At 41.3% G+C, this 25955-nt stretch overlaps 1 protein-coding gene, 1 non-coding gene and 1 pseudogene across 7 annotated transcripts in view; 1 reads left to right on the plus strand and 2 right to left on the minus strand.

Annotated features, from left to right (window-relative positions):
* The window catches only part of yaf2 (YY1 associated factor 2), a 186306-nt gene that overhangs the window by 101156 nt on the left and 59195 nt on the right, over positions 1–25955 (minus strand). The gene's annotated exons all lie outside the window — the stretch shown is intronic.
* On the plus strand, positions 1281–1421 carry LOC145344663 (U2 spliceosomal RNA; annotated as a pseudogene).
* On the minus strand, positions 23825–24023 carry LOC145344588 (U2 spliceosomal RNA). Its single transcript, XR_013886897.1, has one exon. It is a non-coding gene; the product is annotated as a U2 spliceosomal RNA (small nuclear RNA).

Below are 25955 nucleotides of genomic sequence, written 5' to 3' on the forward strand. Positions count from 1 at the left end.
CATTTATTCTTTTCTGACAAACTAGTTCAATCATAACTTAAAAAAACTTGCTATTTTGCTGTATATGTGTTTGCTTCTCACAATAATAGCCATTAAAGCCTGAAAAAAATCAACTGTTCAAAATGAACTTTTTGACATAGCACAAACGGATAAATACAATTCACGTTCACCCCATTGCTCAGATCAGATTGAAATACAAATCCCTGTGACAAAGTGGCAATCTGCTTAAGCACTGGGCCACATCTCATATCTCATCCACAACATTCAGATACCAGCAAGCTTTCAAAGACCAAGGTCAAAAAAAAAACATCCCTCCTCGAGAAAGTGCCATACTTAAAAAAAATCACTTTGTGCTCATGTTCCTCTATCCTCCCAGCCTCACTCCCCACCCTCCCACCCCACTGTAATCCCAACACTTCAAACTTCAATCAATCTCCCTTCCTCTTTCAATCCTCCATATCGATGCCCCTTAATCTCTCACTCCTCCAGATTACCTCATTCATTCTTCTGTTGCTCTCAATTCCTTGCTCCCTCTCTCTCTCTCTCTTTTCCCTTAAAATCTCTACTCCTACTTGTTTTCTCCCGCACCACAATGCAGCACCACCTCTATGTAACATAACCAAATCTGGCCTTTTTAAGGGTGTAAATGCCAGCACTGCACTGCATGTTTGCGTTTGGAAGAGTAGAAAAAGCATGAGATTCTAATTTTAAGACTGATTTGTTTAAAAATGAGTGTGCCCACATCCTAACTTGTAGCTCCTTTAACCTCCTCTAGCTCAACAACCTTCCAAGATCTGTGTTCCTCCAACTCTGACCTCTTGTGCATCACAGTAAGAAGTCTCACAACACCGGCTTAAGGTCCAACAGGTTTATGTGGTAACAAATGCCACTGGCTTTCGGGGCTTTGCCCCTTCATCAGGTGAGTGGGGAGTTCTGATCAAAAATAGGGCATATAAAAGGCACACACTTAGTTTACAGAATACTGATTAGAATGCAAGTCTTTACAGCTAATCAATTTTTAAAGATGCAGGCAATGTGAGTGGAGATAGCATTAAGCATAGGTTAAAGAGATGTATATTGTCTCCAGACAGGACAGTTAGTGAGATGTTGCAAGTTCAGGCAAGTCAGGTGGTTACAAATAGTGTGACATGAACCCAAGATTCCGGTTGAGGGCCATCCTCGTGTGTGTGGAACTTGGCTATCAGTTCTGCTCAGTGACTCTGCGCTGTTGTGTGTCGTGAAGGCTGCCTTGGAGAATGTTTACTAAATTGCTTATCGCTGTCGCTTCTCGGCCTTTTGGCTAAGATCAAGTGTAGTATCGACATGCTGTGCTTGGCTGAAGTCATTAGGTTACATTTTAGCTTCATTTGAAGGAATTTCTTAAAGCGGCATCTCGGCCTTTTGGCTAAGATGCAAATGAGATCAAGCCTTGGAGGAGGAGCTATGCCTACTCCAATCAGTTTGGACCAAGCCCAAGAACCAGAGGTGAGAGCCCTGTCTTGTCAACTTGCATCGGGAGTGTCTCAACTTTGACACTGAATTGGACTTGATTTGATTGAATTGGAATAAAAATTTAAAAAAAAACACCAGCATCTCCACCTCTTGTGCATCACCCATGCATTATTTGCTATCCAAGTTCTGGACATTGGAATTCCCTCTGCTAAACCTCTGTTTCACACTTCTTGCTCTTCCTTTAAGACCCTGCTTAAAAACTGGTCATTTGACCAAGCAGCTTGTCACCTGTTGTAATGTCTCCTTCTTTGATTCTGTGTCAATTTTTATCTGGTTACGACCCTTGTAGTACCTTTGGACATTATATTACATTACGGTGCTGAACAAATGCAAGTTGCGCACACTGCAAGCACAATTAATACATTTTAGTTTCCTTGTCTAAATCATTAATATATAATGTGAACAGGTGGGATCCTTGCACAGATCCCTGCCTGCCAAATCGGAAAAAGACCCATGTATTCCAGCTCTTTGCTTCCTGTCTGGAAATCAGCTTTCTATTCATCTCGAGACACTATCTGCAATCCCATGACTTTAACTTCACCTCATTGGACTCTGATTTTGGAATCTATGTGAAACAATAATTATGTTCCATGGTCTCTGCATATGAATCTTTCTTTTCTCTATCCCTCTTTTACTGTATAAATATACAGGAAGCAACTTTGCAACCCTCTCGCATTTTGAGTATGTGCGCAAATAAACTAACTCTTTAAATTCATCCTATCTCAAGTTTGCTGAGGGGTTGTGCACAGAGAATGGATCACATCAAAACTAATCAGTTGGGAAATATGCCACCACTTATAAAGGGAGCAGCAAATCAAACCACCTTTCTGTTTACAGATGGGTGGCGAGGGAAGAAATTAGTGCTGTTTAAATTAGCTTCCCTTCTGTCTGTAGCAATCAGTACACCCGAGAAAATAAGAAACTGAATGGGTTTGAAGAACAAAGGGATCTGGAGATATAGGCAAATAAAACATTAAACACAGAATTTCAGGTCAGCAAAGCAACTAGTAATGCTAATAAAGCACTAGGACTTATTTCTAGGGGTATAGAATTCAAAATCATGATGTCAAACTTGCAGAGCAACCTGGTTAGTTTGTACATAGAGTACCATGGTTTATGGTTTCCATATGTTAAAGTGGGATAGAAGTTCTGGAGAAAGTTCCCCAAAAATGATAAATATGATTCCAGAACTAAGATTCCAGCTGTTGGAAAAGATTGAATATTTGGGGATATTTTCAAGAAAATATGATGTAATCGAGGTCTTTAAAATAATGAATAGATTAACAGGATAGATATTGAGGGGATGTTTTCACTTGTGGAGAATCCAAACTAGGGTCCATAAACTAATAGCAAAATAGGGAAAATTTCTTTATTCAGAGAGCGCGGAACTCACTACCATCAGAAATGGTTAAGGCAAATAACTCAGATGCTTTCAAAAAGGAATATGGGCAGGTATACAGGGGAAAATGGAATAGAAATTTATGCTGAGGGGATGAAATGAGGCAGACAGAATGACAGAAGACTTAAGTGGTATCTAAATACCAGCATAACCCAGTAGGGCTGAATGGCCTGTTTCTACATTTTGTAATACTATGTAATTTCCACAATACTCATGGCATCCCAAAGGATTTCACAAAGTAGATTTGAAGTGCAGCTAGGTGAACACCTGGAAGTCAGTTTATACACAGAAATATCTCACAATCACCAAAATGATAATGACCAGATTTGTTCTTTAAGAAAGTGATTTGGTTAAGAGATAAATATCGATCAGGACAGTTAGAACTCCACGTTCTTCTTTGGAGCAGTGCCATGTGATATTTTGCATCCACTTGAGAAACTAAATGGGAGTCTCAGCATAAGGTGCTATCTGGAAGTCAGCTCCTCTGATAGTGTATGGCTCCTACATATTTCCCTCAATGTTCTTACTATTTTCCTCAATGTTTTTCTTAATGCTCTGGTTGATTACGCTATGCTTGATCAACTTTTTAGTTATACATTTTTAATAATACATTTCTATCTACATGGCAATTTTGATAACTACAAAACTGGAGAAAGATTGAGTCTTCAGTAATTGCACATGAACTCCTGGGCCGGTTTCTAATTTTATTCCTATATGGTAACACAAGGTTATAGATCATGACAATGGCGCTTTCCAGTAATCAAGATTCAGTCTTATTCCTGCTGTTCTATAGAACTATTTCCATTATCCAGTTCTGGCCTGAGGAAAAAACTAACAGCCTGATTCAACACTTAAAAGTGCTTTGCCAGTTGTCAAAAAAAGGCAAAATACTGTGGATGCTGGAATTTGAAACAAAAACAGAAAATGCTGGAAAAACACAGCAGTTCTGACAGCATCTGTGGAGAGAGAATAGAGTCAGCATTTCAAGTCTGGATGACTCTTCATCAGAGCTCTGATGAAGGGCCATCCAGACTCAAAATATTGGCTCTATTCTCTCTCCACATATGCTGTCAGACCTGCTGAGCTTTTCCAGCATTTTCTGTTTTTGTTGCCAATTGTCAGGTTTGTTTAAATACCAGACAAGAACTGCATGGAGATTGGAGTGGTGCCAAAAATGATCAAATTATTTTCTATCCATGTTTAGATCTGCATCATTTAGGCTGTAATTATTGGAGATTGGTTATTGTGGAAATATGGGTACTTTCTAGCAGAGGGCACATTTAAAAAGGAAAAATAACTGGGTACAAAAAAAATAGAGAGGCAGATAGGAACAAAAATATTGAAATAGAATGAAAAGGAATACTTTAACAAATTTGCAACCATGATGCACTGACTTTTATGCAATACATTTCTATTGCATTATTCCAACCTAACACATACAATAGAACCAATAATTCCCGTCCTCTCCCCCACCAGAGATACAGGAATGGCCAAACAGGAATGTGGCCATTTCCAGCCAAAGAGCCATGACAATTTTATTTTATTCATTCATGGAATGTGGGCATTGCTGGCTCACCCTTGAACCTTGAACTAAGTGGCCATTTCAGAAGACATTTAAAAGTCAGCCACACTGCTATAGGTCTGGAGTCACATGTAGAGAAGGTAGATTTTCTTCCCTAAAGACATCAGTGAACCAGATGGGTTTTTAAGATAGCTGCCAATCAGGCTTCTAATTCCAGCTTTTATTGAATTCAAATTTCATCATCTGCTATAGTGAGAGTCAAAATCTGGTTGCCGCGGTCACTGGATTATTAGTCTGCAAGGCCACCACCTCCCTTGAAGCCAACTGATGAATCTGGTCAATTCAGTCCTGTGCTCATTTCTTTTACTAATAAATTGAATTTTGAAAGCCATGTTTGGAAAAAGCAGCTCTTCGCAATTTGACCTCATTAAAGGATACATTTGAATACCAAAACCCACCTACTTTCTGCAATTTGAGAGATAAGCAAACTAATGAGAATGTGGATTAAAATGTGCCTCTATTGGCTCAAAGGTATGAAATAACTAGTCCTTGAACACTCCTGGATTAAAAAGCTTCCTTTGTTTCATGATTTAAAGGTAGATATTAAGAGCAAAGGATTTGGGTGTCCATGTGCAGAGCTACAAAAAGCGACCAAATATCTTTTGGAACAGTGGTCTTCACCTGAAGAGGGTTGAAATGCATTCTAAGGAAGTGATGTTTTGGTTGTACGATTTCTTGGTTAGACTCCATCTGTTCACTAGGTTTGTGCACCCTAGAGTTCAGAAGCTTAAGGATTGATCCAACACAGATGTTTTTAAATAATAAAGAAATTTGATGGGGTAAACACAGAGAAACTACTTCCCATGATGGCAAAATCCACCATGGATAGATCCTGACTATCATACCAGTACCAAAGAAAAGCCAGTCAGTGTGCCTTAATGACGATCGCCTGGTGGCTCTGACGGCTATCATTATGAAGTGCTTCATGATGGTTAGTCATGATGCGAATCAATTCTGGCCTCCCAGATTGCCTGTATCCACTACAGTTCACCTACTGCTGCAGGAGACGCCATTTCCTTGGCCCTGCACTCAAGCCTGGAGCATCTAGATAGCAAAGACATCCATGTCAGACTCCTATTTATTGACTACAGCTCAGCCTTCAACATCATTATTGCTACAAAACTCATCTCCAAACTGCATGGCCTGGGGCTTGGCTCCTCCCTCTGTGACTGGATCCTGAACTTCCTAACCCGCAGACCGCAATCAGTAAGGATAGGCAACAACACCTCCTCTACGATCATTCTCAACATTGGTGCCCCACACAGCTGTGTCCTCAGCCCCTTACTATACCCCTTATAAACTTAAGACTGAGTGGCCAAATTCCCTTCCAACTCGATTTCCAAGTGTGCTGATGATACCACTGTAGTGGATTGGATCTCAAACAATGATGAGACAGAGTACAGGAAACAGATAGAGAATCTAGTGAACTGGTGCGATGACAATAATTTCTCCCTCAATGTCAACAAAATGAAGGAGATTTCAGGAAGTGTAGTAAAGGACATGCCCCTGTCTACATCAATGGGAACGAAGTAGAAATAGTCGAGAGCTTCAGTTTTTAAGGTGTCCAGATCACCAACAACCTGTCCTGGTCTCTCCATGCCAATGCTAATATTAATAAAGTCCATGAGTGCCTCTACTTTCTCAGAAGACTAAGGAAATTTAGCATGTCCACTCTGACTCTCACCAACTTTTACAGATGCACCATTCAACACATTCCTTGTGGGTGTATTGTAGCTTGGTATGGCTCCTGCTCTGTCCAAGACCACAAGAAGCTACAAAGAATCACGAACGAAGCCCAGTCCATCACTCAAACAAACCTCCCACTGCCTTGGAAAAGCAGCCAGCATAATTAAGGATCCCATGGACCCGAGACATACTCTCTTCCACCGGCAAAAAATATAAAAGTCTGAGGATATGTACCAACTGACTCAAGAACAGCTTCTTCCCTGCTGCCATCAGACTTTTGAATGAACCTACCTCGCATTAAGTTGATCTTTCTCTACACCCTAGCTATGACTAAGATCCAATTCTGCAGTCTCTCCTTCTGTATGTATGGTATGCTTTTTCTGAAGAGTGCGCAAAAACAATAGTCTTCACTGTATACTAACAGATGTGACAATAATAAATCAAATCAGAAATCAGAACAAGAATCTTAAAACTAGAGCAAGGTTATTTAGGAGTGAAAGTAGAAAGTACTTTTAAAGGGTATTGGAAGTCTGGTACACTCTCCTTTTCAGAAACTGTGGGGCTAGGTCAAATTTTCAAAATGGAGATTTTTTTGGTAAGGATATCAAGCAATAATGGATAAAACAAAGTAAATGTGGTGAGGGCAATCCAACCCTAACCCAAATGGTACAGATATGAGGAATCAAATGGCATCCTTCAGTGCTGCATTACTCTAATTTTAAATTAATGGAAGAACAGATTTGAGAGGCTGAATGTCTTGCTTTTATTCACATGCATTTGACTTCTTCCTTCTTGTAAGCATGGAAATGTACCACTGGCTAATTATTCTGGAAGTTATAAAGTACGCAAAAACACATTTCATCTTCATCTTTGGTTGGCTAATTTCAAGATTCAAAGTCAAAGCTGTGAATTCAAACATCTTTTGGATTTAAGCACTTCAGCCCATGCCATCATTAATAGAAACTTGCTGAGCTCCCTTGTTCTGGTAGCAACATACATTCACTTTTCATGGATTGTAGGAGATGCCCCGGGGCCAACCAGTTCCAAACATTCACCTAAAGAATGAAGGTGTTGGTTGAAAAATCAGTACTGGCAGGTGCATGTGGCTCCACTCACCTGAAACCAGTCCTATAAATACAAAAGTCACAACAGACTGACATACCTATAAATTGCTTCTATTAGGATGATGAATATGAGGGGACATGATCCAAGTCTTTGAAATTCTAAGATAATACAAAAACAAACTGGTTATTTACTTCAGAGCTTAATCTACAATGTAGAAGAACAGCATTAATAAGCCATGGACAAGATAAATATAAGAAGTTCCTTTGCTCCCTTGCCCTTCAAAGAATTGCAGATACCTGCAGGTAAATTGCATTAATTATGTCTTTTGAAATGGACCTGAGTGAATATTTATATTAACAAGAGTTAATAGTTAAAAAATAGACTTGGGTGAATATTTATCTTAACAAGAGTTGATAGTTAAATGACCATGAAAAATTCTATGGAACCTTGCGCTCAGCCCTTGGGAATCTTATCTGCAATTGGTTAGCACTGAATAATTCATATACTAATGTTTAATTAATAACCTGCAGTTTTTGGCTTTCCTAGTGGGCTCAGGCAAATCTTGTAGAAATTCAGCTTTGTAGACTTTGCTTAAATCATGCAACACTAAGAGAAATTGTGCACAAATTTGAGTACTGTTTGGGTAGATTTAGATAAATTGACATACAAAGAATGTAGAATTTGATGAAACAACATGCAAGCAATTGAAGGGATGGCTTAAAAGAATAACTAGGTAGACAGAAATGTCACCATTAGAAATAAAAACATTTCCCAGTTTAAATAAAAGGATTAACAGAAGGGTTATGGCAGTTGAGGGATAAAATTAACACTGCATTCATTCAGAACAACACAGATATGTAAAGCAACAACCAACCTCTAAGCCAATCGCTTGCTTTATTAGAGTCCTCAACAGAAATAGGCCATTCAACACATGCGCTCCACACAAACCTCTTCCAGCCCCTCTTCCTCCTGGTCAATAAATATATTCTTCTATCCCTTTGTCCATGTGCATTCTGAACTTCCCCTTGAACGCACCTATGCTGTTTGCCTCAACTACTCCTTGAGGTAGTGATTTCCACTTTCTTTCCATTCTGGTTAAGATTCCTCCTGAATTTTCCATTGCATTTAGTTGAACTTCTTCGCAATTTCTATCCTTGCGTAATACTTAATTATTAAGTATAAATACTCAGTTCTATATTCATACTTGTGGATCTTTTTTGCAATTTCTCAGCGTCTTTTAATCTGTTTTATAATATGGAAATCAAAATTGAACATAGTAATCCAAGTGTAGATCACAAGAATTTGGTACAAGTCTAAAATAATTTCTCTGCTTTGCAAATTCAATTCCTCTCAAATAAACCCCAGTTGCAGCATGCATGGAATGTGCTAAATCAAATTCAAAAGATCGTCACTGATTCAGAAAACAATTGGATCACAAATTTTGTCATGGACAATCAAATTAAATTCTAGAACTCATTCAGGGATATGGACTGGTATAAAGTGAGAATATATGGATGAGTGCATTATTCCAGAAAGCTTTGGTAACAGGGTGACACTGAGATTGATTAATGACGCAATCTGCTAATGAGAAACCAATAGAATCTTTCCAAGTAGAGTTGACGGACCTGCTATACATGTATGGAAAGCACTGCATTTCAACTTCTGTCTTTTGGATGAGTCATCATCTGCCCTGCAAGGTGGGTTAAAAGATCCCATTAGAACAGCAGGGGAGTTACCCCTAGTGTCCTGGTCAATGTAATGTTGAAGGAAAAACATAGTTTACCACATTGCTATTTGTGTCGTTCACAAGTTGGCTGCTGTATTTCCTACATTACTGAAGTAAATAAAACTTTAAAGAGTACTTTGTGGCTGTAAAATGCTTTGAAAAATCCAGTAGTCTTGAAAGGCACCATAGAACATAGAACATAACAGCGCAGAACAGGCCCTTCGGCCCACGATGTTGCGCCGACCAGCTTTTAAAAAAAAACAACACTAACCCACTAATCTAACCAATCCCATTTCGTCCATAAACCTATCCACAGATCTCTTAAACGCCCCCAAACTAGGCGCATTTACAACTGCAGCTGGCAGGGCATTCCAGTCCCTCACCACCCTCTGGGTAAAGAACCTACCCCTGACATCAGTCCTATAAATACCCCCCCTTAATTTAAAGTCGTGCCCCCTCGTGCTAGCTTTCTCCATCCTAGGAAAAAGGCTATCACTATCTACCCTGTCTAAACCTCTAATCATCTTATATGTTTCAATAAGGTCCCCTCTTAGCCGTCTTCTTTCCAGCGAAAACAACCCCAAATCTCTCAGTCTCTCCTCATAGGATCTCCCCTCCATACCAGGCAACATCCTGGTAAATCTCCTCTGCACCCTCTCCAAAGCCTCTACATCCTTCCTGTAATGTGGGGACCAGAACTGCACACAATACTCCAAGTGCGGCCGCACCAGAGTTGTGTACAGTTGCATCATGACGCTGCGACTCCTAAATTCAATCCCCCTACCAATAAACGCCAAGACACCGTATGCCTTCTTAACAACCTTATCTACTTGATTCCCAACTTTCAGGGATCTATGTACACATATACCTAGATCCCTCTGCTCCTCCACACTATTCAAAGTCCTCCCGTTAGCCCTATACTCAACACATCTGTTATTCCTACCAAAATGAATTACCTCACACTTCTCCGCATTAAACTCCATCCGCCACCTCGCGGCCCAGCTCTGCAACCTTTCTAAGTCACCCTGCAAACTATGACACCCTTCCTCACAATCTACCACACCTCCGACTTTGGTGTCATCAGCAAACTTACTAATCCACCCAACTATACCCTCATCCAGATCATTAATAAAAATTACAAACAGCAGTGGCCCCAAAACAGATCCCTGAGGCACACCACTCGTAACCGAACTCCATGACGAATATTTACCATCAACCACCACCCTCTGTCTCCTATCTGCTAGCCAATTCCTGATCCAATTACCTAGATCACCCCCAATCCCATACATCTGCATTTTCTGCAGAAGCCTACCATGGTGAACCTTATCAAACACCTTACTAAAATCCATATACACCACGTCAACTGCCTTACCCCTATCCACCTCTTTGGTCACTTTCTCAAAGAACTCGATAAGGTTAGTAAGGCACGACCTACCCGCTACAAAACCATGCTGACTGTCTCTAATCAATTCATTACTCTCCAAATAACTATAAATCCTGTCTCTAATAATCCTTTCCAAAACCTTACCCACCACAGAAGTAAGACTCACCGGTCTATAATTCCCAGGGAAGTCTCTTCTCCCCTTCTTAAACAATGGGACAACATTTGCTGTCCTCCAATCTTCTGGTACTATACCAGAGACCAACGACGACCTGAAGATCAGAGCCAGAGGCTCCGCAATCACCTCTCTTGCCTCCCAGAGAATCCTAGGGTAAATCCCATCCGGACCAGGGGACTTATCTATTTTCAAACCCTCTAAAATATCCAGCACATCCCCCGTATCAACTGCAATACTATCTATTTTACACCCCTGCACCCCAGTGTCCTCCTCAGCTACATTCATGTCCCCTTGCGTGAACACCGAAGAGAAATATTGGTTCAACGCCTCTCCAATCTCCTCCGGTTCCACACACAACTTCCCTCTACTGTCTGTAACTGGCCCTAATCTTGCCCTAACCAACCTTCTGTTCTTGACATACCTGTAAAACGCCTTAGGGTTCTCCTTAATCTTATCAGCCAAAGTCATCTCATGTCCTCTTTTAGCCCTTCTTAACTCCCTCTTCAACTCCCTCCTAGCCAATCTAAAACTTTCTAATGCACTACCTGAGCCCTCAAGCCTCATCCGAACATAAGCCTCCTTTTTCTTCCTAACCAACGAATCAACTTTTTTAGTGCACCACGGTTCCCTGGGCCTACCAAATCCTCCTTGCCTGACAGGGATATACCTATCACAGACCCGCAGTAGCCGCTCCTTGAAAAATCTCCACATCTCGGACGTTCCCAGTCCCTGTAATCTCCTAGTCCAACCAATGCTTCCTAATTCTCTCCTAATAGCCTCATAATTACCCTTCCCCCAGCTGAAACTACTGACCCGAGGTTCATGCCTATCCCTTTCCATCACTAAGGTGAACGTAATCGAATTGTGGTCACTATCCCCAAAATGCACACCAACTTCCAAGTCTAGCACCTGGTCTGGCTCATTACCCAGCACCAAATCCAATATAGCCTCACATCTAGTCGGCCTATCTACATACTGAGTCAAAAAACCTTCCTGCACATTTTGAACAAAAACTGACCCCTCTAACGAGCTAGAGCTATAGCAATTCCAATCAACATGAGTAAAGTTAAAGTCCCCCATAACAATTACCCTATTACTTTCACTCCTAACAAGGATCGTCTCCGCAATCCTTTCCTCAACCTCTCTAGAACTTTTTGGAGGTCTATAAAAGACTCCCAACAGGGTGACCTCTCCTCTCCTATTTCTAATCTCCGCCCATACTACCTCAACTGACAAGTCCTCATCAAAGTTCCTCTCTGACACTGTGATACAGTCCTTGACCAATAATGCTACCCCACCCCCCCTTCTACCTCCTTCTCTACTCCGACTAAAGCATTTGTACCCCGGGACCTGCAACATCCATTCCTGACCCTGCTCTATCCAAGTCTCTGAAATGGCCACAACATCAAAGTCCCAGGTACTGGTCCAAGTCCCAGGTACTGGTCCATATAAATTTGTTTCCTGTATTGCTCCAGGAGAAGTGTGACCTTGTTTTTCAGATGTTATGCCTTGAAGCATACTGCCAGCCCATGGTTTTACCCCCTGAATGAAAACTCCCCTAATTCTATTATTCAAATTGCTCAATGAGATTCTAATAGAACCAGTGTTATCCACTTGGAAAGAACGTGGCTTGTATTATAACTGATGAGGGGCACCACACAATCGGGAGACACAGGCCCAATCAGTGGTCAACTTTTTGCCTCATCAACAAATTGCCACCCTTCTGAGCCTGCATCAGGGGATAGCTGCTTTCCTGCCTGCGAATTGAGTTCTTGCGGTAGGGATGTGTCCAATTCTACTGCATGCTGCATTCTCAGGGGTAATAACCACTCTTATCACTGGGGGAATCAAGGGATATGGGATTAGGGTGGGAAAGTGGAGTTGAATCATTGTCTGCTTCAGCAAGCTTGAGGGGCTATATAGTCTGCTTCTTTCTCTTACGTTATGTATTTTAAATGATGGTGTTCAACTTCTTCACCAAATCAAAGAAATGGGTAATTTTTCAGGTTGTGGGTATGCCGGCGTTGGACTGGCATAAACACAGTAAAAAGTCTGACAACACCAGGTTTTAGTCCAACCTATTTATTTGATAATATTCTCACTAGCTTTCGAGGGGACAGCCTCTTCGTCAGGTGAATGGAGAGCCAGAACTCTCCATTCACCTGACGAAGAGGCTGTCCCCTCGAAAGCTAGTGAGAATATTATCAAATAAATAGGTTGGACTAAAACCTGGTGTTGTCAGACTTTTTACTAATTTTTCAGGTGCCATTGGTGCGTGGCTGAATGCAGTTGAGTACACTGTCACTTGGGATGCATAGTGACCATATACAAGGTTTAAAATTCTTGTATTTGTCTCAAGTTGCCGATGCAAACAGTTTTGTGTGTTCTCGTTTTAATTTTATGCACCAATGAGACAAAGGAGCCTTGCAAACCACCCCCTCCTCCCCCCAAGCCAGCAAATTAAAACGGGACAAACGAACGATCAAAAAATACAAGTACAAATTGGACTGTGCTTCAAAGTCCACAACATCCAGTTTGGTGATGCTACATTTTGGATGACCTTAGTATAATGGTAGTGAGTGGAGGGGTGGAGTTTGGATCAAATGGCCCTTCACTTCAGATCTTAAGATATAAATTGAAAATTCCCAAAACCAAAAAGTTGATGAAGGAATGGAAAAGATCTTAACACGTCAATGACGTCAAAAACAGACACCATCACAAGTGTCTTTAATACATACAGTACACTTCTATGAACCATTAGCATGTTTTAACATTTCAATTTTATGGGATTTTGCATATGCAGGTAGATACAGAGAGAATATTCTTGAGTAGTTTAATCCAATGGTAGGGACATGCGTAATAGAGACAAATGAGGTTTCTGTTTTGAACTATTTCAACCTTTAGAAAACACTCCCATGGATTGTCCTTCCTTCAAGGCATTACATAATAGTAACATTTGCAACTGTTAATCAGTCAATGATCACAAAATAAAGCAAACCCGCTAGCTTTGATAGGAGTACTTCTTATAAGTATAGGGCATTGGTGGAAGCTTTTGTGACCATCATTATCATATTATATCAAATGTCTATCACTCTAAAACAACAACTTTACCTGCAAAATGTCCCAGAACATAATGTCTTTTACGTTAAAGGCACTCTAAATTAAAGGCACTGTACAAATGCTTCATAGTTCCAGTAATGATGATACCTATGCCCACCTATAGTCAGAGATGACAGATTTAATAATGAAAGTGGGCTACAAGTTCAATGACTGATTAGATAGCAAGAATTGTACATAAAAATAAAAAGTACATTTCAAACTCAAAGTGAGGACTGGGTGAATTGTCAAAAATGAATTTTAATTGGCTGTACATCCATGAAAGGAAATAATCAAAACTAGTGCAATTGGCAGATACAATCACTATGAGTAGAGCTAACAAACAAGAAAGGATGGAAAGTGCTGGTAGGAGTATTTGAAAGAACATTCTACCCTGCCGCCCCCCCCCCACCCCCAAAATAAAAGCCACCCCGCCATTACTTGAAGGGAATAGATATGAAATATACAGGTACGCAGATGAGAATACCTGTGTTCATAATAATCATCAATGTTGACAGCAATTGTGGAAACCCCTTAGAATTTTTGACCAAAATAATTATAGGTCAAGCCCCTGTAATCTCAGTGTCTTTCTTACCCAAATCTGCCTAATGATTGGACCGTGGTTCCCTCCTCTTAATACCAATTACGCCTGCTACACTACTGATAGGAATTCACACAAGAATGGCAATATCAGCCTGAAATATAAGTTGGTAAGTATCCAATTCTTTAGTGGAAGAACTGCATTGAAAGTACAAGTGTAGGTCCACTCCATCAGTGACAGTGCTCAGGCTCATATAGATTTGAGATTGAGGAATAGGGATTGAGGAGAGGGGACAGAAAGGGCAGAAATTAAATGGGAACCAGAGCAGGAATTCAATCATCAAATTAACTACTTGTCAGATCAAGCCTGTTCTACCATTCAGTTATATCAGTTTTATTTATTAGGAGAGGAAGAAAAAGAAAAAGAAAATGCAGAATTGGAATGAGGAATTGATGACGGTGCAGCACTTTTGCACAGGATGAAGGAGTGTGTCAACATTAACAGAAGAATGGGGGGAGTGTGTCAACATGCATTTAGAAGTGAAAGGAGAGTGTTAGCATTAAGTATGGACAGAGTGGAAGAGTAAAAATAATTTGAACTGAGTTTGCAGGGTGAAGAGTAGCAGTTTAAATTTGAAACTGAGGAGAGAGGGAAGATTGTCAGCTTGCATAGGTTAGGGTGTGGAATATGAGCACCAAGTTCAACTCAGCAAGCAGAAACAATAAATTAACATTAGGATTTTCAGGATTAAAAGTCTGTGAATTAGCACAAACATGCTTAAAATTAGCCAGAACATCATTTTCCATCTTAAGAATGTAATACTTGAAGGCAGCATTCTTCCACCCTTCCTAAAAAAGCACTAACATTGCTTTTTTTCATCCAACATAAATTTCTCTTCAAAATTTCATGCACTTAGGATTTGTTTTCTTTCCAAAGCAGGTAAAATAATTGAATGAATCCAAAGCTTAAATTAAAAATGCCAATTATTACAACTGCTTATTTTCAGGGCCATTTTGAGTTGCCAGCTTTTTTGAGGATTGTCATACAGTCAGAATCATACAGCCCTTCGGGCCATTGAGTCTGCAAAGATAATAACAACCACTGAAGTCACACTAATGTAAAGAATACAATCAGTCAATCCAGTCTCTCCTTATAGCTCAAATGCTCCATCCCAGGCAACATCCTGGTGAACCTCGTACACACTCCCTCCAGTACAATCACATCCTCCCTATAGCGAGGTGACTAGAACTGCACACAATACTCCAACTGTGGCCTAACCAATATTCTGTACAGCTTCAACATAACCACCTTGCTCTTATACTCTATGCCACGACTGATAAAAACAAGCGTCCCACATGCCTTCTTAACGGCCCTATTCACATGTTCTGCCACCTTCAGGGATTGCGAACACATACTCCAAGATCCATCTGATCCTCTGAACTTCCCAGCGACCTGCCATTCATTAAATAAGCCCTCTTCTTGTTTCTTCTTTCAAAGTGCATCATCTCTTTGACAAGGTACCGCATGGTAGGTTGCTGCATAAATTTAAATCTCAGGGGATCCAGGATGAGGTATCTAAATAGATGTAAAATTGGCTTCTTGACAGAAGTCAGAGGGTAGTTGTAGAGAGTTGTTTTTAAAACTGGAAGCCTGTGACCAGTGGTGTGCCTCAGGGATCAGCAATGGGCCTACTGTTATTTATCATTTATATTAATGATTTGAATGAGAATATAAGGGACATGGTTAATAAGTTTTGCAGATGACACCAAGATTGGTGGCATGGTGAACTGTGAGGAAGGTTACCTTCAATTGCAGCAGGATCTTGATCAATTGGGCCAGTGGGCTGGCGAATGGCAGATGGACTTTAATTTAGACAAATGAGAGGTCATGCATTTTGTTAGATTAAACCAGGGCAGGACTTACTGACACAAACTCAATTTACAATATAATGGTTGGAATGTGAGTCTTTACGGGTAATCAAGTCTGAAAGGTACATAAGTCTTAAAGATACACAAGGCCAGGTTGTCCCATCATTTCAGGCAATGGGACCCTTTGTGAGAACCTCTCTGGCTACATCGAGGGCATCCTGAAACCTATTGTACAAAGAACCCCCAGCTTCTGTTGCGACACTATGGACTTCCTACAGAAACTCAGCACGCATGGAGCAGTTGAACTAGGGGCACTCCTTGTCTTGGCACACTATACCAGCACACCCCCATGATGATGGCATTGATGCAACTGCCTCAGTACTCAACACCGACAACTGCCAATCTCCAGATGCAATTCTACAACTCCTCCGTTTCATCCTGGACGACAATGTCTTCACCTTCAACAACCAGTTCTTCATCCAGACGCACAGAAGTCACGGGGATCAAATTTGCATCTCAATATACCAAAATCTTTATGCACAAGTTCGAACAAGATCTCTTCACCACACATGACCTTCAACCTATGCTATACATTAAATACATCGATGACATTTTCTTCCTTTGAACTCATGGTAAATAATCATTGAAACATCTAAATGATGACATCAACAAGTTCCATCCCACCATCAGACTCACCATGGACTACTCTCTGAAATCAGTTGCACTCTTGGACACACGCATCTCCATCAAGGACGGTCACCTCAGCACTACACTGTACCGCACGGATAACCTCATGATGCTCCATTTCTCCAGCTTCCATCCGAAACACGTTAAAGAAGCCATCCCCTATGGACAAGCCCTCAGATGAGGAGGGTGGCAACAGATACCTGCAAACGCTGAAAGATGCCCTCAGAAGAACAGGATTATGGCGCTCGACTCATCAATCGACAGTTCCAACATGGCACGGCGAAAAACCGCACCAACCTCCTTAGAAGATAAACACTGGACACGGTGGACAGAGTACCCTTTGTCATCCAGTATTCCTCCGGAGCGGAGAAGCTACGACATCTTCTCTGGAGCCTTCAACGTATCATCCACGAAGATGAACATCTCGCCAAGGCCACCCCCATACCCCAATTCTTGCCTTCAAACAGCCACACAATCTCAAACTGACCATTATTCACAGCAAACCACTCAGCCTTCAGGAGAACAGTGACCACGACACCTCAGCAACCTCTGCAAGACGTGCCAGATCATTGACACAGATGCCATCATCTCACGTGAGAACACCATCCACCAGGTACACAGTACATACTCTTGTGATTCGACCAACGTTGTCTACCTGATATGCTGCAGGAAAGGGTGTCCCGAGGCATGGTACATCAGTGAACTATGCAGACGCTATGACAACGGATGAATGAACACAGCTTAACAATCACCATGCAGGAGTGTTCCCTTCCAGTCGGGGGAACACTTCAGCAGTCACGTGCATTCAGCCTCTGATCTTTGGGTAAGCGTTCTCCAAGGCAGCCTTCATGACGCAGAATCATTGAGCAGAAACTATAGCCAAGTTCTGCACACAAGGACGGCCTCAACCGGGATCTTGGGTTCATGTCACACTATTTATAACCCCCTTGACTTGCCTGGGCTTGCAAAATCTCACTAATGTCCTGGCTGGAGACAATACGCACCTCCTTAACTTGTGCTTGGCCCTCTCTCCACTCACATTGTTTGTACCTTTAAGGCTTGATTACCTATAAAGACTTGCATTCCAACCATTATCTCATTATTGTGTTTGTGTCTGTAAATGCCCTGTTTGTGAACACAAGTCCTCACTCACCTGATGAAGGAGCGAGACTCCGAAAGCTTATGCTGCCAAATAAACCTGTTGGACTTTAACATGGTGTTTGAGAGACTTCTTACTGTGCTTACCCCAGTCCAATGCCAGACTCACCACATCAGCCCGTTACTAAGCTAATTTCTGAACTATTTCACCAGGTTGCCCGGAATTCAAAGTGCTGCAATCTTCTCAATAATTCTCCCTTGTGGAGACTTTGTTAAAATCCATATAAACTACATCAACTGTACTTCACTCATCCACACACTCCATCAACTTTTCAAAAAATTCAACCTAATTTGTTAGACATGATCTCCCTCTGATAAAGCATTGCTGACTATCCTGAAATCAACTCATTCTTTTCCAAGTGGTGTTAATTTTCTCCTTTAGAATTTTCACCAACAGTTTCCCTACACTGACGTGAGACTGACAGGTCTGCAATTCCCTGGTTCATCGCTTCCTCCCTTCTTGAAAAGTGGAACTAAATTAGCCACCCTGCAGTCCTCTGGTACTTCACCCAAGGCCACAGAGGAATTAAAAATGTGTGTTGATACACCTGCAATTTCCTGCCTTGCCTCCCACAGCGGTCTGGAATGCAATTTATCCTGTTCTGGGGATTTGTCCAAGCCCATCAAAGCCTCTAATACCTCCTAAATCAAATTGCACAAGGTCCTCACAGTCCTTTTTCTTGAACTTTGTACCTATGTTCTCCTTTTTCTGACTGAAGGCCAATGAGAAATGTTCATTGAATATCCTTCCAACGCCCTGCAGCTTCACACACAGATTGACACCCTGGTCTCTAATGGGTCCTATTCTTTCCCTGGTTAATCATAGAATCCCTACAGTTCAGAAGAGGTCATTTGGCCCATCGAGCCTGCATGAACTTTCAGAGAATATTTTACACAGGATATCTCCCCCACCTTATCCCTGTAATCCCATACACATACCTTGGCTAATCCCATCTAATTTACACATCCTGGGGCATGAAGGGGCAATTTAGCAAGGCCTATCCACCTAACTGTACATCTCTGGAGTGTGGGAGGTAACCGGACCACCCGAAGAAAATCCATGCAGACACAAAAGAAAGTGTGAACCTGGGTCGAGAAATTGAACCTGGGTCACTTGGAGTGTGAGGCAGTGCTGCTAATCACCGTGCCAGCCCAATCTCTTCTCCTTAATGGATTTATAGAATATTTTAGGATTCTCCCTAATCTTATTCACAAGTCCTTTTTCCTGCCCTTGTTTTGTTCTTCTTATTGCTCAAGCGTTAGCTTTTGCTATTTTGTGGTTTGGTATTTATGGCCATCAAGTGAAAACAATTACAGTAACATTTTAATTTGTATATAGATTGAATGGAAAGAGTGCACTGAGCAGCTATCAAAAGCACATGTTCAAGCTAACATCATTCACAGCAGTTTTTGCTTCGTTGTGCAGTTAGCCAGAACTATCAGCACAAACATGGAAGCAGACAATTTTGATTGTTATGAATAATAAACCAGGCTTATGAATTTGGTTTTAAGGAGCATCATGAAAACAGTGACAATAATTAACTGAGTTCATTAACAAGTTTGAATGGGGAAAAAGGAAGCTGACATTTTGCCTCTCTTCCCTGGAATTAAAATTAGGGCAAAGTCAGTTTTCAGATCAATCTATAAAGCACTGCTTCATGCAAAGTATGAAGATATAGAACACTGTGTCCCAGAAAGTTACAGGTAAAAACAGTGATTTGCACACTTAAAAGGGAGGTGGATATTTACTTTAGAAATGTGCATTAAGAAAAACAGCAAAAACAGAGGAATTAAAAAGATAGCTCAATAGGCCTAATGGCAAATTTATGTCATTGATTAGCTGCCAATTTCAAACCACAATGCCATCCACAAAGAAAAAAAACATTTATATAGTGCCTTTTATGAACATAGGACATCCTAAAGCAGTTAACAGCCAAAGTATTTTTCAGTGAAGCCATTGCGACAAGAAACTTGGCAGCAAGCACTTAAGAGAAATGTGTAAGTGATCAGATAATGGTTCTGCAATGGCACAGTGGTTAGCACTGGTGCCTCACAGTGCCAGAGATCCAGTTCAATTCCAACCTTGGGTGACTCTCTACGTGGAGTTTGCACATTATTTCGTGTCCGTGTGGATTTCCTCCAGGTGCTCCGGTTTCCTCCCACAGTCCAAAGATTTGCAGGTTAAGTGGATTGGCTATGCTAAATTATCTCTTACTGTCTCAAAATGTGTAGGTTAGTGGATTAGCAGGGTAAATATGTGGGGTTACAGGGATATGGCCTGGTTAAGATACTCTAAAAGTTGGTGCAGACTAGGTGCATTGAAAGGCCTCCTTCTGCCTCCTCCAAGGCAGCCTTCACGACACATGACAACGCAGAATCACTAAGCAAAGACTGATAGCCAAGTTTCGCACACGAGGATAGCCTCAATCAGGATCTTGGGTTCATGTCACATTATCTGTAACACCCATGGCTTGCAAAATCTCACTAACTGTCCTGCCTGGAGGCAATTCATACCTCTTTAACCTGCGCTTAACCCTCTCTCCATTCACATTGTCAGTGCCTTGTAAAGACTTGATTACCTGTAAAGATTTGCATTCCAACCATTATCTTGTAAATTGAGTTTGTGCCTATGTATGTCCTGTTTGTGAACACAACTCTTTACTCACCTGAAGCGACACTCCAAAAGCTTGTACTACCAAATAAACCTGTTGGACTTTAACCTGGTATTGTGAGACTTCTTACTGTGCTTACCCCAGTCCAACGCCAGCATCTCCACATAACCTCTTCTGCACTGTCAGGATTCTATGATTCTTCTATGATATTACACAGTCACAGAGGTATACAGCACAGTAAAAGACCATTCAGCCCATCGCCGCTGCATCTGTCAAAGACAAACCACCTAATTACCTTGATCCCATTTCCCAGCACTTGTATGACTTGGCATCATAAGTGCACACCTAAATACTTCTTACATGTTATGAGGGTCTCTGCCTTCATTACCCTTTCAGGCAGTGAGTTCCAAATTCCCATCACCCTTTGCCTGAAAAAGGTTTTCCTAACATTCCTTCTAAGTCATGTGTCCCTTATTTTAGATCTATGTCCTGAGTCACTGATCTCTCCACCAAGGGGAAAAGTTTCTTCATGTTTACTCTACACTCCTTATAATTTTATACAGCTCAAACATATCCTCTTTAGTCTCCTCTGCTCCAAGGAAAACAATCCCAGTCTATCCAATCTCTCATCAGAACTAATACTCTCCAGTCCAGGCAATATCCTGGTAAATCTCCTCTGCACCTTTTCCAGTGTTATCAAACCCCTTCTGTAATATGGGTTCTAGAACTGCACACTATACTCTAGATGTGGGTATGCCGGCGTTGGACTGGTGTAAACACAGTAAAAAGTCTGACAACACCAGGTTTTAGTCCAACCTATTTATTTGATAATATACTCGCAAGCTTTCGGGTTAGCCCCTTCGTCAGGTGAATTCACCTGACGAAGGGGCTAACCCGAAAGCTTGCGAGTACATTATCAAATAAATAGGTTGGACTAAAACCTCACTATACTCTAGCCATGGCCTAACCAATTTTTATAGAGTTCCAGCATAACCTCCCTGATCTTAAACTCTGTGCCTCAGCTAGTAAAGGCAAGCATACCATATGCATTCTTAACCACTTTATCCTGCTTTCCCAAGGGATCACTGTACATATATACCAAGGTCCCTCTGATTCTCGGTGCTTCTCAGGGTCCTTCTTGATTGAGAGATGAATATTAGCCAGGGCATTGAGGATAAACCCCCAACTCTTCTGTGAAATACTGCCACATGATCTTTTAAGTTTATCCTGAGTGAGTAGACTGGGCCTTAAGACAGCACATCCAAAGATATTGCACTGAGGTGCCAGTTTTGATCGTTTTTTGTTTAAAGTTCCAGAATGAGGTTCAAACCTACCACCCTACATGTCTGTGTGCTACCAACTGTGCCAAGGTGATGAGACAGTTTACTAAATTTAACTGATCGCTAAGTGATATCTTGATTCCATGAAAGACCCAATATGTAAGCTTTTTAATTCTTTAAATGTTTGTGCATACCACAACCACTTTCCTCATACAGAATAACAGTTCCAACCAAATGCAGAGCAATTACTGACAAAATAGATTTGTGAGGGTAACAGATGCCAATAAAAAGACTTGCATTTACATTACATATTCTCAAACTCAAGATGTTCCAAAGTACTTTACAGCCAATGAAGCATTCTTCAAGTACTGTCACCACTGTAACATAGGAAGTATATTGTCGATTATGGGTCTTACTGGACTATTTTTAACTTTTCAATCATTTAAAAGTTCTGTACAAAATCCTTGGCTAAACTGAAGATAGGAACAGCTGTTGAGCAAAGTTTGTGAAAATCAATTCCTGTGTATATCAAAGCTAATCATGCCAAATCCTCAGGATAACGTCTAGGGTTAATATTTAATTCCTTAATTTATGACATGTTTACTGTCTGCTGCTTACAGCAGGAAAATCACACAACTAGGAGGACAGTACTCAGCTGAATAAATTGTTGTCTGACCAGAGGCGGATTTACCATGAAATACACCATACTGGGGAACAGGGCCCTGACCAGCGCTGGCTGGTGACTGAGGGGACCAATCAGAGCTTGATAATTCTGCATCTGCTGTGCACTGCAGACTCTGATTGGTCGAGTTCTCTTAGTGTGGGAAAACAGACTGGTCCGAATACTGAGGAAGGTGAGGCAACGAGGGAGAGAGGCAGAGGCAGAAGATTCTGCGTTTTACTTTTACAAAACAAAGGTGCAGCCAACACGTTTCTCAACACATGGTTGAGGGCAGACCAGACAGCAACAGCAAGGTGTGAGGCGAAAGCCATGAGTCAAGGTGAGCCAGCTCTCAGCAACATGAGAAGCAGGCAAGTCCACCCAGCCAGGGCTGAGGAGGGCAGGCCAGCCAGCAACAGCAAGGTGAGACAGCAGGGATGGGTGAAAGCCACAAGGTGGTGAACCAGCCGGTCACAGTCAGCAGCTGTCAAGCAACAAAGGGTAACTCGACCTCCAGCGCTGAGAAGGACAAATCAGCAAGTAGCAGCGAGGTACCAGGCAAAAGCCTGAGGTGAGGCAGCCAGTGAGGGTCAACAGCTGCTGAGCATTAACAGTAGCAGGGCAGCAGCAATTCAACCCAGCCAAGGCTGAGGGAAGGCCAGCTAGTAACAGCATGGTTCTGAATCAAGCCTTACCAACATGGGGAGATAGGAGACAGGAGGCTGCCTTGAATAACCCAGATGAATGAGGTTAGTGAGACTGTGAGAGTTGGAGAGTGCGAGGGGTGGGGGAGGATCTGGTGGACCAGAGGTGGACAGTGTATGAGGGGGGTTAGCCAGGGTTGCAGGGAGGGAGAGTTTGAGAGGTTGGAATGGGCAGGAGAAAAGTAGAGTGAGTGTTTGAAATCCAGAGTCATAGATTTATAGTTAATACACACCTTGCAGGATGGGCAGGTCAGGAGGGGGCACGATGTAATGGAGGAGGGGCAGAAATGAAAGTGAGTGCGGGCTCCTACAAAGTGTAAATCCGCCTCTGTCTGATCCTTACTATGCCAACTAATTCAGTTTAATGGCACTCTATTGTGCACCAGAAACCACAGTAATAAGAGTAAGAATTTAAGAAGTTTGAATCCAAAACATTAGAGGAAGATGAGGTTTGTCTTCCTTGCTGTATTAAGCAGAACTCTCCAACTGAAAATGTATTATTGAACTGTAGTTAGCGCAGCCAGTGACATATCAAAACTGAGCAGCTTTGCTTGGTGGTAAAAATGAGGCATAATGCGCAAAGTTTTTTTTAAAATCCAATTCAATCAAGTCCAATTCAGAGTCTCAACAAGTTGAGACATTTCCAATCCAAGCTGACAAGACAGGGCTCTCACCTCCTGTCTTGGGCTTGATCTACATGATCCAAGCTGATTGGAGTAGGCATAGCTCCTCCTCCAAGGCTTGATCTCATTTGCATCTTAGCCAAAAGGCCGAGATGCCGCTTTTAAAAATTGTTTCAAATGAAGCTAAAATGCAACCTAATGACTTCAACCAAGTACAGCATGTCAATATTACACTTGATCTTAGCCAATAGGCCAAGAAGCGATAACGCTCAAAGTGTTCTAAGTCCTTAAAAGCAATTTGAAGACAACCAAGCTACTTTTCCTGGTAGTGGCACTTAACCTGACACATTGTTGCCCACTTCAAATGGCACCTTGCCCTTAGAAATGGCCCAGCTTCTTAGAATTCATAACAACAATAATTTGTATTTATAAACCAGCTTAAAGATAGCAAATCATCTCAAAATATTTCTCAGTAGAGCTTCAGTCAAAACTCAATATTGATTGGAGGATAGGTGACTAACATCTTGTCAAAGTAGGGTTTAAGAAGCATCTTAAAGAGGAAAGAATTTTGAAAAGGGGATTTCAGAGATTGGGGGCTAGATGCAAAAGGCATAGCCACCAATAATAATGCAAAGAAAATCAATGATGTGCAAATGGCTAATGCTGGAGAAGGAAAGCAAAGTTTTGAGGGTTGCCGGCCTGGAGGAACTTCGAGATGGAAAAAAGACAAACCCATGGAAGGATCTGGATATGATGGTAACTTTTAGAATCAAAGCGCCATTATAGGTCAGCAAGCACAGGGCTAATGCATGAACAGTACAGTGCAAGTTAGAATACAGACATGTGACAGAGTTTGACAGAGATTATTAATGGGGAATGAAAGATATGTATTATGGTGTGTTCAAACAAATTTGATTTAATACCAAACATTTATTTCATTCTTATCATTTACTCTTCTGGGAGATGTTATCAAATAAAATCTATTTTTGCTGTGTGTTTGTTTCTTACCTAAATAATACCAGTACACTGCCAAAAAATACTTAACGAAGGATCTCATCAGGTTGGAAAAAAAATAGTACCCGAAGCACAACTCATCAAGGATGCAGAGCATACACTGAATCATTGAATTGCAGAGATATTCCCAATTCTCAGATCTATTCCAACGTATAATCACAAAAAGTAAATCATCTGTTCTACCCAAACTTCCTAGATTCATACCTTTTTGCTGCAGAGCCAGGCTAAGAAAAACTCAACGGAGGAGATTTTTCAATCAAATTTTGAGTCTTTGCACAGCAGCCAACAAAATTTTGATTTCATTTTATGAGATTACTTTTACATCATTGCACATCAGCTTATTTTTTGAAACTAATTCTTGGAATGTGTGCACCACTAACACAGTTGACATTTATTGCCCACACTCATTATCGTCAAGAACGTGCTGGTGAGCCTTCTTCTTGAACCCTTGCAATTTGTGGCAAAAGAAGTCCCACAGTTTAGGAGTTCCAGGACTCAGCATTGATATCAAAGCCTAAATCTTGATCAGTGTCTTGCCCAAGAGATAATTATTACTGGACGGTAAATATCCCTTTTTCCACCCACCAACCTCAAATAAAATTGTAGCTTTTGATTTGGAGAGCAGTGAGATCCCCAAAAATCAAAACATAAGTAGAGAGGCTGTTAGCATTCATACAAATGTATGATTTACATACGAACATGCATAGATATGAATATGAACTCCTGTGGTTTCAACTTTCTGTCCCACAGTTGACAGTTGATAGTTCTTAGTTGCATTCTGATCATTGGAACTTCTTGCCCAAATGCCTCTGCCCCCAACCTTTTATTTCCTTTGAAAAATTCAAAACTATGTTTTTGGGTATCATAGAATCCCTACAGCGCAGAAAGAGCCTGCATCAGCAACAATCCCAAACAAGCCAATTCCTACTAACCGCGTGTATTTACCCTGCTAATCTCCCTGATACTAAGGGGCAATGCAGCATGACTAATCATGCTAACCAGCACATCTTTGGACTGTGGGAGGAAACTGGAGCACCCGGAGAAAACTCTCGCAGACACAGGGAGAACGTGCAAACTACACTGACTATCACCTAAGGCGGAATTGAACCTGGGTCCCTGGCACAGTGAGGGAGCACCATGCTGTCAAATCTTCCCTCCCTTTCTTTGGTGTTTGTGCTCTAT

Source organism: Carcharhinus amblyrhynchos, chromosome 6 (assembly GCF_965287045.1).
Source record: "Carcharhinus amblyrhynchos chromosome 6, sCarAmb.v2.hapA, whole genome shotgun sequence".
Taxonomy (NCBI): Eukaryota; Metazoa; Chordata; class Chondrichthyes; order Carcharhiniformes; family Carcharhinidae; genus Carcharhinus; species Carcharhinus amblyrhynchos.